Here is a 15,322-nt window from a genome sequence, read left to right on the forward strand (position 1 = left end):
AAGGTTGCTTTAAATTAACAGATGCAGAGGAAGACTCTTGTGGCTTTGATTATTGAGGCAAACATGTATTTTCTTGCACACACTCAGCTCCTCATTGTTACTGATGTAGTTTGAAAATTATGTGGAGCAAATTTTGCATGAGAAGACAATTTTGGACAGTTAAAGGAAAAGCTTTTTCAATAATCAACATTGTGTTCCCGACAGACAGGTATGGTTTCAGCCGGTGCTCACACCACAAGTTGTTTGTCTGTTTTTATCGCGGCAAATAGCTTTTGGTTCTTCTCGGCTCAGTTTGAATAGCTGTGTAATTGTACTCGGTGCTCAACTTCTCTCTCGATTCATGTGCAAAAATGCACAAATACAATAACTATGCAGAGGGAGAGAAACACTGTAATCATGCAATAATGTTTCCAACTGTATGTGTGATAGAATTCAAAATGCTATTGGGATTATGGTTCTTAACCGTTGGGAGGTAATGTGAACTGTTGGCAGAAATGACTTATTTCATTATACCGTCCCAAATATACAAAATGCTTCAGCGAGAGGGCTGCTTCTTCTCCATCTCTGCCCAATTTGAACTGTTTTCACCGATTTGTTGAAGGCGAGGCCTGCAATTTGGCAAAGTGACTATTACTTGCTTTTCTCAAGGAATCAACAACTTGAAAAGTACAGTGAAATGAATTGTTGGGGTTGTGCAGCTGCATGTATTTACAATCCTCTGTGAAGCATCTTGCAGAATTTAAAGCCTTTCTTTAATTTCCTCTTAGATATGAACTCTTCATAAGTGAAAAGCACTCACCGTCCTGCGCTGATATTTTGTTTGCAGTGCGCTACTAATGCTGTTTTTCTCACACGAGCCATTTGAACATTTGGACATTTGGAAACGACATAGAAAATTGTCCCGTGTTTCTACATTCCTGACACATTCGTGCCCTTGATCAACTGCAGAAGGCAGACAATAGCTGCAGATCATTTTCCCCAGGCAGGAAAACGCAGCATGGATCAACTCAATAACCTGATATTCCCTGTCTACTGAATGTGGCCAATTTAGCAGAAGGTCAGCGCCTTTTTTTTTTTTTTTTATCCCAGAGACAATTTGGTGACCTCCCTCCGGAGCCCCAGCAGGACCAGCAGAGACAAACAGAATGGTCGAGCGTGAAAGTGCTGGTGTTGACATTGCGTTTAGGTGTGGGCTTCTTCAAGGTGAACAGATACCTGGTGTGGAACAGGGGGGCTATTATGCAAACCTGAGAGCAACCACTTCGGTTTTTCATGCATTTTTGGCAATTATTTACAATGTCAGGGTGGATGTTTGAATCTAAAGGTGTGCGCTGGGTAGAAAAGTATGGTGTATGTGAGTATCGGTGTGGCTGCAAATCATCTTCCATCATCCTTTTACATGCAGAGATGCTTCAAATTAAACACTCTTGTTTTTTGGGGGGAAATTATGGTCTGACTCCGTGTTCCATTTCAGGAGATTCAGATTTGATCAGCCTTTGCCGTCTTTATTGTAAAATGTCCCTCTCCTGCTGTATGTATGGTTTTTTTTCCCAGATCCAACTGTGAAAATTGAATCTGAATTGAATATGACACTTCCATCAGATTTGCCACATTATGTTATTCTCTGTGCTCGTGCTCAGTGTGCGTCTGTTTTTGGCAAAGAGACAATTGCATAAGATGGTGTTGGGATGTATGAGAAGATTAGGTGGGATAATTTCTTAAGCCATTCGTCACAGCAGTCGTATGGTTTGTGCGAAACAACTCTGTCTTTATTGCGCACCTCAAGGTCAAACATGACGACGGCTTCAACTTCCTCGGACTCGAGAGGAGAAAAAACTGTGAGCGCTCAATATTGTCTTTTGTTGACAAGAGCCGGCCTTCGGTGTTATTCAGCCCATTGAAAAACGATTTCAGATAAGAAAGGAGACATTTTGTATCTGAAAATGTACATTAAATGGTGTCAACAACATCCCGGAGGTCAGAGTGGAGTCCCCATGGAGACTGAATCTGGCTGCTGCGCTCAGAGACTCGACACCCCCCTGAGTGGCGGCTCTGTGATGGCTCTCAGTTTCTCTCGTCATGTCCCTGGCAGCTTTGACACAGGTAATATGCATGCAGGCTGACAGTGCCTGGGATGTGCGGCAGAGACAATGATGTACATATCATTTTCCTCCCTGACTGATTGAAGACTGTAATCTGTGCTGGACTTTCTCTCTGATTACACACGTCTCAGGGAGCAAAACAAGGACTCTGAGCTGCCACTGGGCACTGGACTCATCCAGGGCTTTCAGCCTTCAAGAGGACTGAAGTCCGCCTTTAAGGTGAGCTCAATTTTCGTCCCATTTACACTATTGTTACAAGTGTCGGATAGAATGCATCTGGTAGATAGTGGTCAAACAGTGGCTGTCTGAAGATGACACGCGAACAGAGATGTATCTGGCACCCAAGGTCATCCTATCCCCGTCTGCGGCGCAGTCACAGATGTTTAGAGCTGCTCCTGTAAAGGCACTCACAGATAGAGAAACAATTTTACATTGTGAGCAAAATGCAAAGTGTCTCCTGCAGCTCAACAGGCCCGACACTAAACCTGTCCAACAAGAACAACCATGAAGCGCAGGCAGAATGTGTTGCTCTGCTCCAACACTCTATTGTTCTCTCCGCACAAAGGGGTTTAATAATGAAGCAGCATTTCTTGCATAAAATGTCGCGACTGCAAACAGAGCACTCAACCTGCCTGCGTAACCTTGTGAGGAACACTTGTGTCTTTATGTAAAAAACCTGAGAGATTTCTCTGTTGACAATAGGTCAATCCGTTACAGAAGTTACCTAGCACATTACAAGGTTGGTCTCGGGGGAGAAGTAATGGGTTCTGGGCAATTGACCAACCTGCCATGCTTTACTGCACCTGCACTGAGTTAGAGCTGTCATCATTACCACTTCCTCTAACGTTCCCCCACAGCAACCCAGACACTCCCACTTAGAGCGATATTTCACTTTGGTGGAACATTTTCACTTTTTTTTTTTTATCACACGTCCCTCTGTAGACGAGTGGAGGCAGTCTGGCTTTAAGATTTCAAGCAGTCAGGTAACCTCCAACGGGCCTTTGGGGTGCACACTAAAACATAATGTTTCCAAAATAGCTTCCAATCGCCGGCGACGATTCTGACTTAAACTTTTCAGATGGAGAACCATACACTGCTCGAAAGAAAAGAAAAACCTTGAAGATAAAAGGTTGTGAAAGGTGTCTACCCACAATCTCTCTGTGTCAAAGTATGAAGAATATGAGGTTAGTCATTTCAATGGCATTTATCCTCTATTTTAGTCGAGTTATTCAAAATGATTGCAAGGTTGTACGGTCTGAAAATAATCATCAGGCCGCTCTGTGAAGCTGTTTGAATGGTTCATTAAAGTGAATCAGAAAAAGAACAAGCTTCGACATTAATTAGTTCATCGAGACCTGCTGATAGGAGGCACCTTCAACTTCATTTTCTGTTTTCTATCTTTTCCAGGAGCGTAGCTACATTACAAGTCAGGAGGTCACAGACGTCTCACACACACACAGATCTCTGATTACAAATGCATCTGAAATCTCCTCTGCTGAACAATTTTAACAAATATTTGAAAAGTTATTAACAATATTAATCATTCTCAGCAGTGGAAGAACAACTTCATTTTTTAAACATTAGCTACTGTTGCACTCTGGGGGACACTTGAGAACCTGCATGAAGCCACATGCTTTGGACTGTCGCAGAGTATTCGACCCAAGTCCTTCAAAAATCTGCAGTCCAGCAGCATTAAACAACTTAAACAAATCATCCACAGGCGTGGTGAAATCAACTGGGAGAGATGGAGAAGGTCTAATCACAGTCTGCTCACATGTGACCAATGAGAAAGTGATTACTACATGTATATTGCAGCAAATTGTTACATAGAGCCCCTTTAAGTAAAAGTGTTAAAGTATTAGCATCAAAATATATGTACAGTTTCAAAAGTAAGAGTACTCATTATGCAGAATGGTATATTTCATAATATATATTCACTTCACTGTTGATGCTAGTAAATGTAGTTTGCTTTATATTGTTTATCTGCTAGGCAGTTTCTCAATGTCCCCTCAGGGATCATGACAGTTTTACCATAATCTATAATATTGCATCATAATCTATCTGTTGATTGTAATTTGTGTTATATATTGTATGTATTATTAAACTAAATCTGCAAACTAACTAGTAACTAAACAACAATGTTTGCCTCTGAATTGTGGTGGAGTAGAAAACTGTACCTCACAAACTCAAGTAGAGTATAATAGTTGCTTTCCACCACTGATCAATTAATCAACAACTAAAATAGTGATTAGTTGCAGCACTGTTATCCATCACGTCACATGATTTTCATCAGCAGATGGAGTTTGCTTAGTTGTCATAGAAATGTAGGTTTTCAAATGTTCAAATGTTCAAATGTTCGATATCTCTGAGCACGTCATCAGATGTGATATCAGCCGTTGTCAAAAGGAAAACAGGAAGAATGAAATCTGTAGTAGCTCTCGCACATGATATATTTAATTTAGAGAGTACTCCTTCACTCTAAATGTGTCAGTCAGTCTCAAATAGAAATAAACAAACAACATTATTGTGATAAAAATGTTTAGCCTTCAGGCTCTCTAAACCACCAGCGATGATCAAGGCCTCAGCTGTAGCGAGCCTGCAGCAACTTCGCTCTGACTTGCAGATGTTTTTCCCTCAGTTTTTCACTTCCTCCTCCCACACATGTCTTATATCAGTATTTGCCGGATCCAAAACGACCAGCTTTGAAAATGAAGGAGAGGAACTTTACATTGTGCCAGAAAAAGGAATGGAAATTACGGGCAGTGTCAGATAATTGAGCTTGTCGTAAGAGACATGTTAATAACAGACGGAGATGCAGAAGACTTGTCACTCCGTACCCTGGGTGACAGACTCTCTCTGCTGTTGATGAGCTGTTTTAGAGGGGAAATTGTTCCACGCAAAACACCATCGTTATTACAAGCTGGCAAGCTGCTCGCTTGTGTACCCAATTCTGCTTGAACTGACAGAATCCAATTGACCGGCACATATTCATGCACTTTATTTTCTTTATTCTCACCAACAATGCAGATAATTACTGCACCAAGTAAAACTGAAAATAGAATTTCACTGTGTCCCAGAAAACAATGCCAGAGCTGTCTCAGCAACATGTCTGCTCAAATTGCTGTGACTGGGAGACCTACTGTAAGACAAGCAGCAATCCAATATTACTTGTCAACTTAAAACCTGCTGAAGCCATATTGGCAATCTCCTCTTTTATGAAATATGGTGAAATAACTTTAATTTTCTCCTTGTCATTCATCGTCTCTGTAGCACATCAAGGCCACATGCGAGCCTTTATTCAACAAAACTCCTTATATGTAGAAGTTACCTGTCGTCTGTGAGATCCTAAACTTAAAGAAACTCTCCCAAAAGCTCAACTTCTGAAACAAAGATGTATTTATTGTGAATCGGACACAAACTGTGAAGTGCACCTTTGCGTGCTGGGGGTGACCTACACATGAATAATTCACGATTTTCACATTTGCCATTGAAGTTAATGTAAACGCGGCTTATTCTCGGAGGAATACAAGCATATTTTAATAGAAACAAGCCACGTTTAGGAAACCGAAAACACATCTTAATGCCAGGATTTTTGCTTTTTCTTGTAAAAATCGTCTGCTGATTAAGCTCAGGAGCCTGTTTTATTTTAAATTGCATCAATTTGCATCACTAAAAATCAGGCTACGTGGTACCGCTGATGAAGTGAAATTGTAATTTACTACTTTATGTTTTAATCCGGAGTTGATTAATTTACGGTTCATAACTGTGAAGTATCCGTGAAGTACATTTTTTCAGATGCAGTGTCTGAACTGCCAAACGGGTCAGCCCAGAAAATGATTACCTTGTTTTCGTGCTTTGTTTCAGTGTGGGTGTTTGCAGCGGTGCGTGTGGTCTTCATATTACAGATGAATAAAGAGCAGGTTGAAAAGGGCCAGAAAATGTTCAAATAGGATAAGTTTTAAAAGGATTGAATTCAGAGTTTGTTGTGGTTAAATGGGGTTAATATAGTTTTGGAAAAAGAACTCAGAAAGATAATATTTTCAAAATTGACAAAGTAACAGCACAAACTCAGAAATATTTATTAAACCCATAAACATTCTCAAAGGAAAATAAGGTCCCCAGAACACTGGCTGAAGCTAGAAAGGTGGCAGGGTCCGCCAAATATAAACAAAGTAAAACAGTATTACAGAATGCACTTTCAAAATCACATTTACCCTAAAATCATGTCTGGGTTTTTATCATTAATCCCTTGGGGAGTGAATGCGATCAGCGGCAGAGCAAATGGGACGTTGTCTCTGTAGCACCCGTGGCGGGACATTAGAGTGTCTCCCAGGGACCTGAACACATCTGCTGAGTTCACGGCCCTCCGCCACCTCTAACGCAACTCATTAATGAGGCTCTGTTACTGCCGGCGTGTCATGTATTTTTTTGAACTTTAACTTTGCTCTGAGTCCCACTGTGCGGAGGGGTGGGGAGGGGTGGGCTGGCTGTCATACTAATGTATAGGGACACTCTAGTGCCGCTGTCCAACAAGTCGTCCGTTATCTGAGGGAAATGTGTCCGTCCAGAGGTGAGGGCGGCTTTGTGCTCTCAACCAGGCCACCTCTCAGCCTTTGTGCCAGTAACAAGCTCAGCTCAGGCTCCAACGAAGCGAGAAATTGTAAACTCTCCGGAGAGGCCCAGTGGAGAGATAAGGGCTTAGTGTTTGCTGGCAATGTGCATGGGGATGAATCTGATACGGCCGAGTCCCACGCCAGAATGGGAGTGATGATACCTCCCCTTCTATGGAGAGTTATGTTTAATCCCCTTTGCCAGCGTATTCACTTGCAAATATTCCTGTCACCATTAATATGTATTAACATCCCTCACACACTGTTCAATACAGATTTATCAGACTCTATTTTTCCTCTTGTGCTCACCACCATCTCACCGCTGCTCTTGAACCCAAGCTTTTGATTTGGAGAATAGACCTCAATGCGCTGCTGATGTTCAGCCAGCAAACCTTTGCCTGTAGGTCCTGCCGGCTTCTATGTAGACTCTCCTGCAACATCAGCACACGACAGGACCCACTCTAGTTTGTGTGTATAAATCACGTGTGAACATTTTCTAAATATTTTTCAGTTCAGTTCAGGTTAATAAGGGCGTCACTGTACGATGCAAATACAAATAATGAACCAAAAAACAACAACAGCAAAAAATATTTTGACCCCAAAGGTGAAGGCTGAAGAGTTCATATTTTAGTAGTTTACATATTAACACAACATTTTCTTAAATTAAGTGAACAAAAAATTATTGATTCTTTGTCGTAACTATTTCGCAAGTTGCATAGATAATCTGTTCTTTATATTTGTCCTGACCTTTGTTTTTTTAAACATCACTATGCCCCTGCATTCATACTGACTGTCTTATTCAAACAACCTCTGAGCACAGTGATGAAGCACGTTGTGTTCGCACATCATCTAGACAGGTTTATGATCAATTACATTCCAGTATTTTAAAGCATGTTAGTTAATAACTAGTGTGTTGGTTGGTTCATAATAATAGAAAGGATTTACAATTCTTATAGCTTTCTTTTGTAGCAGCTAAACTGGATTAGTGTTGTTTTTGCATGTGTTTTTCCTCATGCCTCTGCACAGTAGGTAAAGTATGAGACTCTCAGAGAGCATTACAATATATATGTTGTAAGTTTTGATTCAATTTGTCAAATATTTTTCTCAGTAGTATCCACATTGGAACATATCATGGTGTGGCCGTTGGTTGCATGAGTGGTGCTCCTAAAAAAAAATACCAATTTCAGACTAAAAAGGCATCAAGAATTTTCTTATATTTGAACTATATATATGTAATTTCCTTTTGTTAACAATGTTGGATGTTTTCACTTCAGAATCTTAAGTGGTTATATCTTATAGAACTAATTCAACTGATTTTTACCTTTACCTGTCTACCCTCACATAAACATCTTATATTCTTACCTGCTATACATCTGTGCTTCTGTTGTAAACCCTCTTTACTCTTAGAAAAAAATAACTTGTGAAAAGAAATTAATGTCCAATGTGAACTAGTCTTTTTAACAAGTGAATTACATTTTCAAAATGTGACATTTTTACATTTTAATATGTGAATTACACCTGCTCATTTGTGAAAAGCTTTTCTTCACATGTGAATTTCACATTGTTGAACCTTCTCACATTTAACTGTTCATTTAATTTTTTCACATCTAGAGACAAAACATTGAACAACCATCACATGAGGAAACTCATGTGAATGAATTAATGGTAAACTTCCCTCTTCCCATATGACTTACACATTTTCACATGTTTTCACAGGCGATTGGCTGTTCTTAGATGTAAAATGTAAAAATAGAATAGGAATAGAAAAATTCACATATGAATTCCATAAATTAATAAGCCTTTCATTATTTTTTTCATCATTATTGAAGTTCTTTACATTTAGTCATAAAGGATTTTAATTTGTTGTAACCCTGATATCAATATACACTTTGACTTGTAATCAAAGTTAATTTAGATCTGATATAAAACATTGTCACTGCTGATTTTTGACTTGTGCTGTTCTTTTAACTTGAACGTAATTCTGAATTACAGTACATGATACAATCTAACAAGATAAAGAATGCTGGATGGGATTTGCGTGAGATTTTGCCTGTGTTTGCTGGTCTAATCCAGACAAAGCCCTGAGAAGCTCATTACAGCCTGGTGAGGCCTTAAGCCTGTGCTGCCTGCATTAAAGCAGCCAAGAACTGTCTGTCAGCTTGCTGGCAGAGCCCAAATCAAGCTGTCAATTACTGGACGTGTTTATGGAAATTACATGTTTGTTAACATGCTGGAAAAATGTGCTCTCGGCTCAAGCAGCATGTGTTCGGAGAAACAATTTTGCTCGGAAATCACCTTTCAAATGGATGAAGGTGATCCTCATCAGATCACAGACACGAGAGGCATTTTAACTCTCCCCGTCCTGATACTTGTGAGGAGAAGCGCAGACAGAAAGAGCCACAACTAACAATCAAAGGTGGAGTCCATGTATGATGCTATGTTTTTGTTTAATAAGTCATTCCACTCGGTCTTGGCTGTCATTCAGTCCCCATTGTTACTCTAAAAAATGCAAAATGCACGGGTTTGGTAACAAATGCAGTGGTGAAAAGGGAAGCTTGTTTGAGCCGGAGCTGAAACTCTTTCAACCCACCGACACCCAGCTGTTCTAAGTAAACATTTCGTTAAAGAAATGTTATAAGCAATCTAAAGGTGAATTAACCACTAGAGGGAGCAACAACTTCTGATGCATAATCAGAGAGCATCAAATTAATCATTTATGCAACGTATTCCCATTTTCACGTACCGCACACATTCGTGTCTTTTGGTGTCGAACACTTAACAGTTTTCCACCTGAAGAATGGCTCTTTTAAAGTGCACCTTCACTTTGAATGGATATGTAACAATGCAGTGTATAAAATGAAGCTCTCTCTACCGTTCGGTGTAATGTCTCCGATGAGATGTTTATGTCAATTTCCCCGTTGATTTTCTCTCACATAAAGGCCTTGATTTCAGCCTCCCAATGATCATGAAATTGAGCCAATCGACATGCATGTCTCAGATGTCTGTTCGAGCTCATCTTAGACAAGGTAATTTTGCCAGAGCAATTACCATTGTAATGTATTCCAAAGTCAGGGCATTTTTCTGCTGCTTAGGTGAGCCGCTGACAGCATGTTTTGATTTTTAAGCAATTGTGCTTTTCACTCCGAGATCACGCCAAGGTCTGCATTTCTCCCTATGTAACAACCCGCCATGATTCCATTATTTCACATTAACATCTAATTACCTCACTCAGACCCGCAGCTATATTGAAAAGCCACTGCGAGTTCTGGGGTTTGACAAAGCTGTAAGTAAAGATGGGTGGGGGTGGCTGGTGCATGTTTATGAAGAAGAAACTCCAACTGTAAGACATACCCAATTCCCAGTGGACCCGTATTACCTGTCAGGGATGATGACAATGCCCTGGAGAATGTCACTGTGCAGTGAAACTGTCATCACACAATTACTCTCACCATTACTGGCCCTACATCTCCATGTAATGGCTGTGACACACTTTACAATTCAGATTGTATTCTCAGTCATTGGCACTTAAATGCTGCACTCCGTTTTATGAAAAGATAAAGATCTCTGTAATCTGCCAGAGCTCAACCATCCCTTGAAAGCTTGTCAGGCGGCATTTTGTCGTTCACAAGAAGTTGTCATACCCCGTAGCATCTCCCTTTGTTGGGCTGGTGAAAGTGTCTTTTTGAGTGCACTATTGTGTGCTTGTTGATATGTGCTTGCCTATAGAGTCAGACTGTGTTTTGGTCGAGTTATCTATTTGAGTCATCACAAGAGGAGTGTGCAACGTGGTATGTTGCGCAGAGTTCAGCTGCGACTTCAGATCGGCACAGAGCATCGGGAGATCCCTCAGTCATGGATCATCACATTATGATCCAAACAACAGGGCTGGACATATTCTATATATTTTTGTTGTTGTCCACAAATCATAGGAGCAGACCAAAACCAACCAGCCAATTGTTCTAGTGGCAATACTTTTCTGACTTCTCCAGACTGTCTGTGTCTTGTTTCTACTGATGACATTAATATTTAAAGATGGGTCACAAATACATAGTTTCATTTTTTAAACAGGCTAAATATTTTCCCAAAGTGGTGCAGTTACTTTACATTAGATGGACTATTTTCAGTTGTGGATTAATACAAATGCTGTTCGCTGATGTGTTTTTAATAGTTCTAAGTATACTATCAGTGGAGGTCTATGGTGCAGAGGAGTAATTTATTGATAGATCCTTTTCCCTTAACAGCTGAATGGGGCGATTGTCAGTGTCTACCACAACAGCATGACCGATGCAGCATACCAGTGACATGAACTACCTTCATCCTATGCTTGCAGTTTGGTTAGGTTTAAACACCAGAACTACTTGGTTAGGTTAAGACACCAAATTTACTTGTTTAGGTTTAGAAACTATAACTTCTTGTTTAGGTTGAGGAAAACATTGTGGTTGGGGTTTACCTAAGTTAATTACATTTCGTTATGTACTCAGTGTAACTCAACTACAGCTGAACTAGCTCACTGTTGACTTTTGGTTTCACACAGGAAACGAACAGCGCTCTGATGAAAGTGCTTTGGATCTGCAAAATAACATTTCTGTCAACATTATAACCATCAAACCTCCGTAGAAAAAGACAGTCTTTGTAATGAGATCAATGCATTGTTTTGTTTTGCTCTTCTCATTGGATTTGTTGATAATGAGAAAAACATGGGTATCTCACCAGTCTTATCCTTTAAGTTTCAGCAGATCCGGGAACCATCTAACTGCACCACCAACTGCAAAAAGCCTAACTGGCAGCCTGTGTGTGATAGCAGATTGAGTTTAACAAGCCAGATGGGTTGTAATTGTCTGATCAATCCAATGTTTGTGAGCTTTTATGCCTTTTATTATGGTTTGTTTTCCTAACGTGCTGTTTCCTCTGCTGATTTGCCTTCCCTTGGGGAGGGTCTGTGTCAAAAACACTTTAGCTGCCTGACCAGCGTTACTTCTCTCAGTATGTGAAGTGCGCCGTCTGAGTTGGGCAGCACCTCCCGTGAAAATGACTGGAGCAGCATTATCTTCCCCGCCTGTCGGCCATGCCGCTGCAGTTTTACTGTTCACCTTTTCAGAGCGGTTGTCTGGCAGAGTGTCTATATGATTAAGGCTTCCCCGCTTTCCTCTGCGCAGAGGTTAGTACAGGCTCTCTTCTCCACGGTTCTAAAGAGTGGAAAATTAATTTAGACATTTGGAAATGTCATTTACATCTTCTAAACCATTTGAATTCTCTTGCCTTTTTAAAACTTGCAGGGATCAACCTTTTGCTGTTTCCCCTCACTTTACATTAAGATATTTCTGGGCCTGAATCATCAAACTGCTCTTCTCCTTTACAGTGAATCAGATTTTTAAAATAACACACAGACATAAGACGCACAGATGTGTCTGACTTCTGAGACGGGGCGACGCAGCACAGGCATTGTTATTTTCATGCTGCATGTAACAGCAGGCCCTCTTTCCAATCATAACTTAAGAGTCTGTACAGATGTGAAGGGGTTTTTAACCCCTCACTTTTGGAAGCCGTTTTGTTACCTCTCCTTTACTTTATCCCGGTTATTGAAACTCTCTCACGGCGCTTCTGTTTCTTTTCCTAGGTATATAATGCGCTGGATAGATCCTCAACATGCGCAATCACAGAGAACTAATTTGACTGTATTGTTTGACAAGTGTTCCTTACAGCTTGGTGTGAGTAAGATGCAATTTGAGAACAATTATGCCATTTTCAGAGAACAGTATGGGGCATGTAAGAATCATTTCAGATTCCCACAGGTTAAGTGTAATGACCACTCTAAGCATTGCATTTAAGAGTTTGTGGGTATTTTTATTTTTTATTTTTTGCTCTGGATGAGAAAAGAAAGTGAAATTTTGGCATTACATATATCTACATACTTAGATATAGTTTAAAATATGGATTGCTGATACTCGTGTCCTCACCGCTTCTCGCGCTTTGTCCTTACTTCTTCTTTATAAGCCCCAGAATCTGCCACATGAATAAAGGGATCCAGTCATTTTCATCTACAGTGAGGGCTTAATTCTAATTCTGCAGCACATCAGGTACCTAATCTTAAAAAATGGCTGGTAAAAGACCCTGAAGGTGCACTGGCATTTCAGAGGTAGTGAAGTAAAAGAGCTCAAGGTTGCAGAGGACTGAAACCCATCTGAGTCACGTCTTTGAAGCCCCCTGTTGGACTTTTAAATTTTTATCACTCCTGATATTTGTTCTCGATGGCAAATTAACAGCCTTCCCCGTGCCATTCAGTTTCCTTTCTGAAGACAAGCCTTAAATTTTGTCTAACTGCCTTGAATTTACTACTCTTCTATTTTTCACACGACAGAATCAATACCAGGACTGAAGAAGAGAGGATAAAAATTTATGGTATCTTGCAATTTAATGGTTGAAAAGATGCAATTTGAAAGATCATAAATTGTGAAGGAGCTTATGCTTCATTGCACTTGATTCAGTGCTTGCTGTTAGAACTTGATTTGCGAGTGTCTGCAAAGTGTGATTAACGAGGCGATCAATGTGCAGTGCAGCACAGTATGGCACTCCTAATGCTCTTCATTAGAATAAATAAAATAAATTGACTGCAGCTCTATGAAAACTCTGTAATGGTTAAAAATCAAAGAATGTCATCCCCCAGCCACGATTTAGCTTCTCTCAGCCTGCATCCACCTTGATCACATTACCCTGACAGCCTTGTCTCTGAACCTGCAGGGGCCCTGAGACGAGCTTGCGGTGAGCGAAGGAAAAGGAAGTGGTGTGTCGGCGGGGGCCACAGGCTATTGCTTAGTTGACTGGTAATCATAAATCGGAGGGCTTTTGTACTGAAAGTGTTGGGGGGAATGCAGTTTGTGGAGTATTAATGCATGAAATAGCATTTCAAGCTGATAAACGGTTCGCAGAAATGGTCAGTCGGCGCAGATTGCTCTTCCCCTCTTTTTCTTTCTCATGAAGGCATATTGTTTGTAATAACATTTACCAGGAGAATTTATTCCACTTCATCTCATGTTTTTCTCGCCGGACAGCTTGGTATTGGAGGGAGGTGGGGTGTCAAGCTCAGCTGAAACATTCACTCCCCCAGCCTGTCCCCCTCTTGGATTATTGTCTTCTTTTTTTTTTTTTTTTCTTTTCAGATTAGACTATGTGGAATTGGCCACAATATGAGCTGTCACGCAGTCACTTAACTTGGCCCCTTCAATTGATTTCTTGCTACGTCTCCCATGCGGTTGTTAAAATCAATTAACTATAAGTAACTGGGCAACAAAACACGTTTGTAAATGAGCTGGTATTGATATTTTCATCTTTCTCCATTAAAAGCAACGTATCGACTCAAAGGTTTATGTTGTGTGTCATGCTGTCTCTTTGTCTACACTATTACTGGGAAAATATTAACCGCGTTGTAACGACAGATCCGAGAGTGTGCAGCTTATGGAAATCCAACATGATGATATGTGTCTGGTAAAGCAAATATGACAGTCACAACATCAGAAGTTATTAGAGGAAATACACACTTACACCTCTGTCTCTCTATGTGCTGTTTGTTCTGCATAACACTCGGCTTGCTGATGTGATCTCTGCGAAGTGAGGAGAGATTCATATTTCAGTCCGTGTGCACTTGCAGGCTTTTAGCTGCTGATGAGACGATAGGGTGCCTGCCGGAGTCCACGCGGCAAACCGCCGGCCCTCCCTGCTCTTGTCTCGGCGACACCTTTGGGCTGCTGCTGTAGGGTGAGTCACCTCTCCCCCCACTCAGCCCAACCTTTATTAGCTCTCTGCCCATTAAACATGACCTGAGTGCTCATTTTGCATGGAGACATTTAATTGCTTGCTGCTGAGGCACTAGTCCTAATAGGCTAAGTGCTGGCTCCTACGGTGACAACGCGCACTGTATATGAACTGAAAAACTTTCCTCCCTCCTGCAAGTCCCCCACGTCACTCCGCAATACATTAATTTAATGTTAATTTATCGTCTTGGAAACCACATTTTTCTGATCTGAACATAAAAGTTAGATCAATTCTAGAATAATTGAAACAAGGAGTTCTTGGAAAAGAAATCCAGAAAGTCAGGTGATATTTAAAATCTCTATGTGGTAATGATACAAACTCAGAAGTATTTAATACTTCTATAAGTGAATAAACAAGCTGCTCTCAGAAGACAATAAGGTCCCCAGAACACTGTTTGAAGCTAGAAAGGTGGCAGGGTCCGCCACATATAAACAAAGTTAAAGAGTATGAAATTGTGTTTAAAGTCAGACTGTATATTAATTTCAGAACACAATGACAATTGTATATTTGGTGTGTTAATACATTACAATCATTGGCGATTATCTCCTCTGATTAAAATTTCTTGACAAAAACTACATAGTGCGCCTTTAATGGTTTACAAGAAATCAGTAATATTTCAGTTCAGTTCAATCTAAAATTAAAGAATCATCCTGCACAATAATTAATAGTATGATAATAAGAATAATAACTATTAGCAGTTATGTTTAGCATTTGTGAAATTTGAAACAAGCTGTATTGGTACTAAAAGTGGTGAAATGCTCTCAGGTGTATTTGAAGACGACTGCTCGATAAAAAAAAGAA

This window comes from Acanthopagrus latus, chromosome 9 (assembly GCF_904848185.1).
Source record: "Acanthopagrus latus isolate v.2019 chromosome 9, fAcaLat1.1, whole genome shotgun sequence".
Lineage (NCBI taxonomy): Eukaryota > Metazoa > Chordata > Actinopteri > Spariformes > Sparidae > Acanthopagrus > Acanthopagrus latus.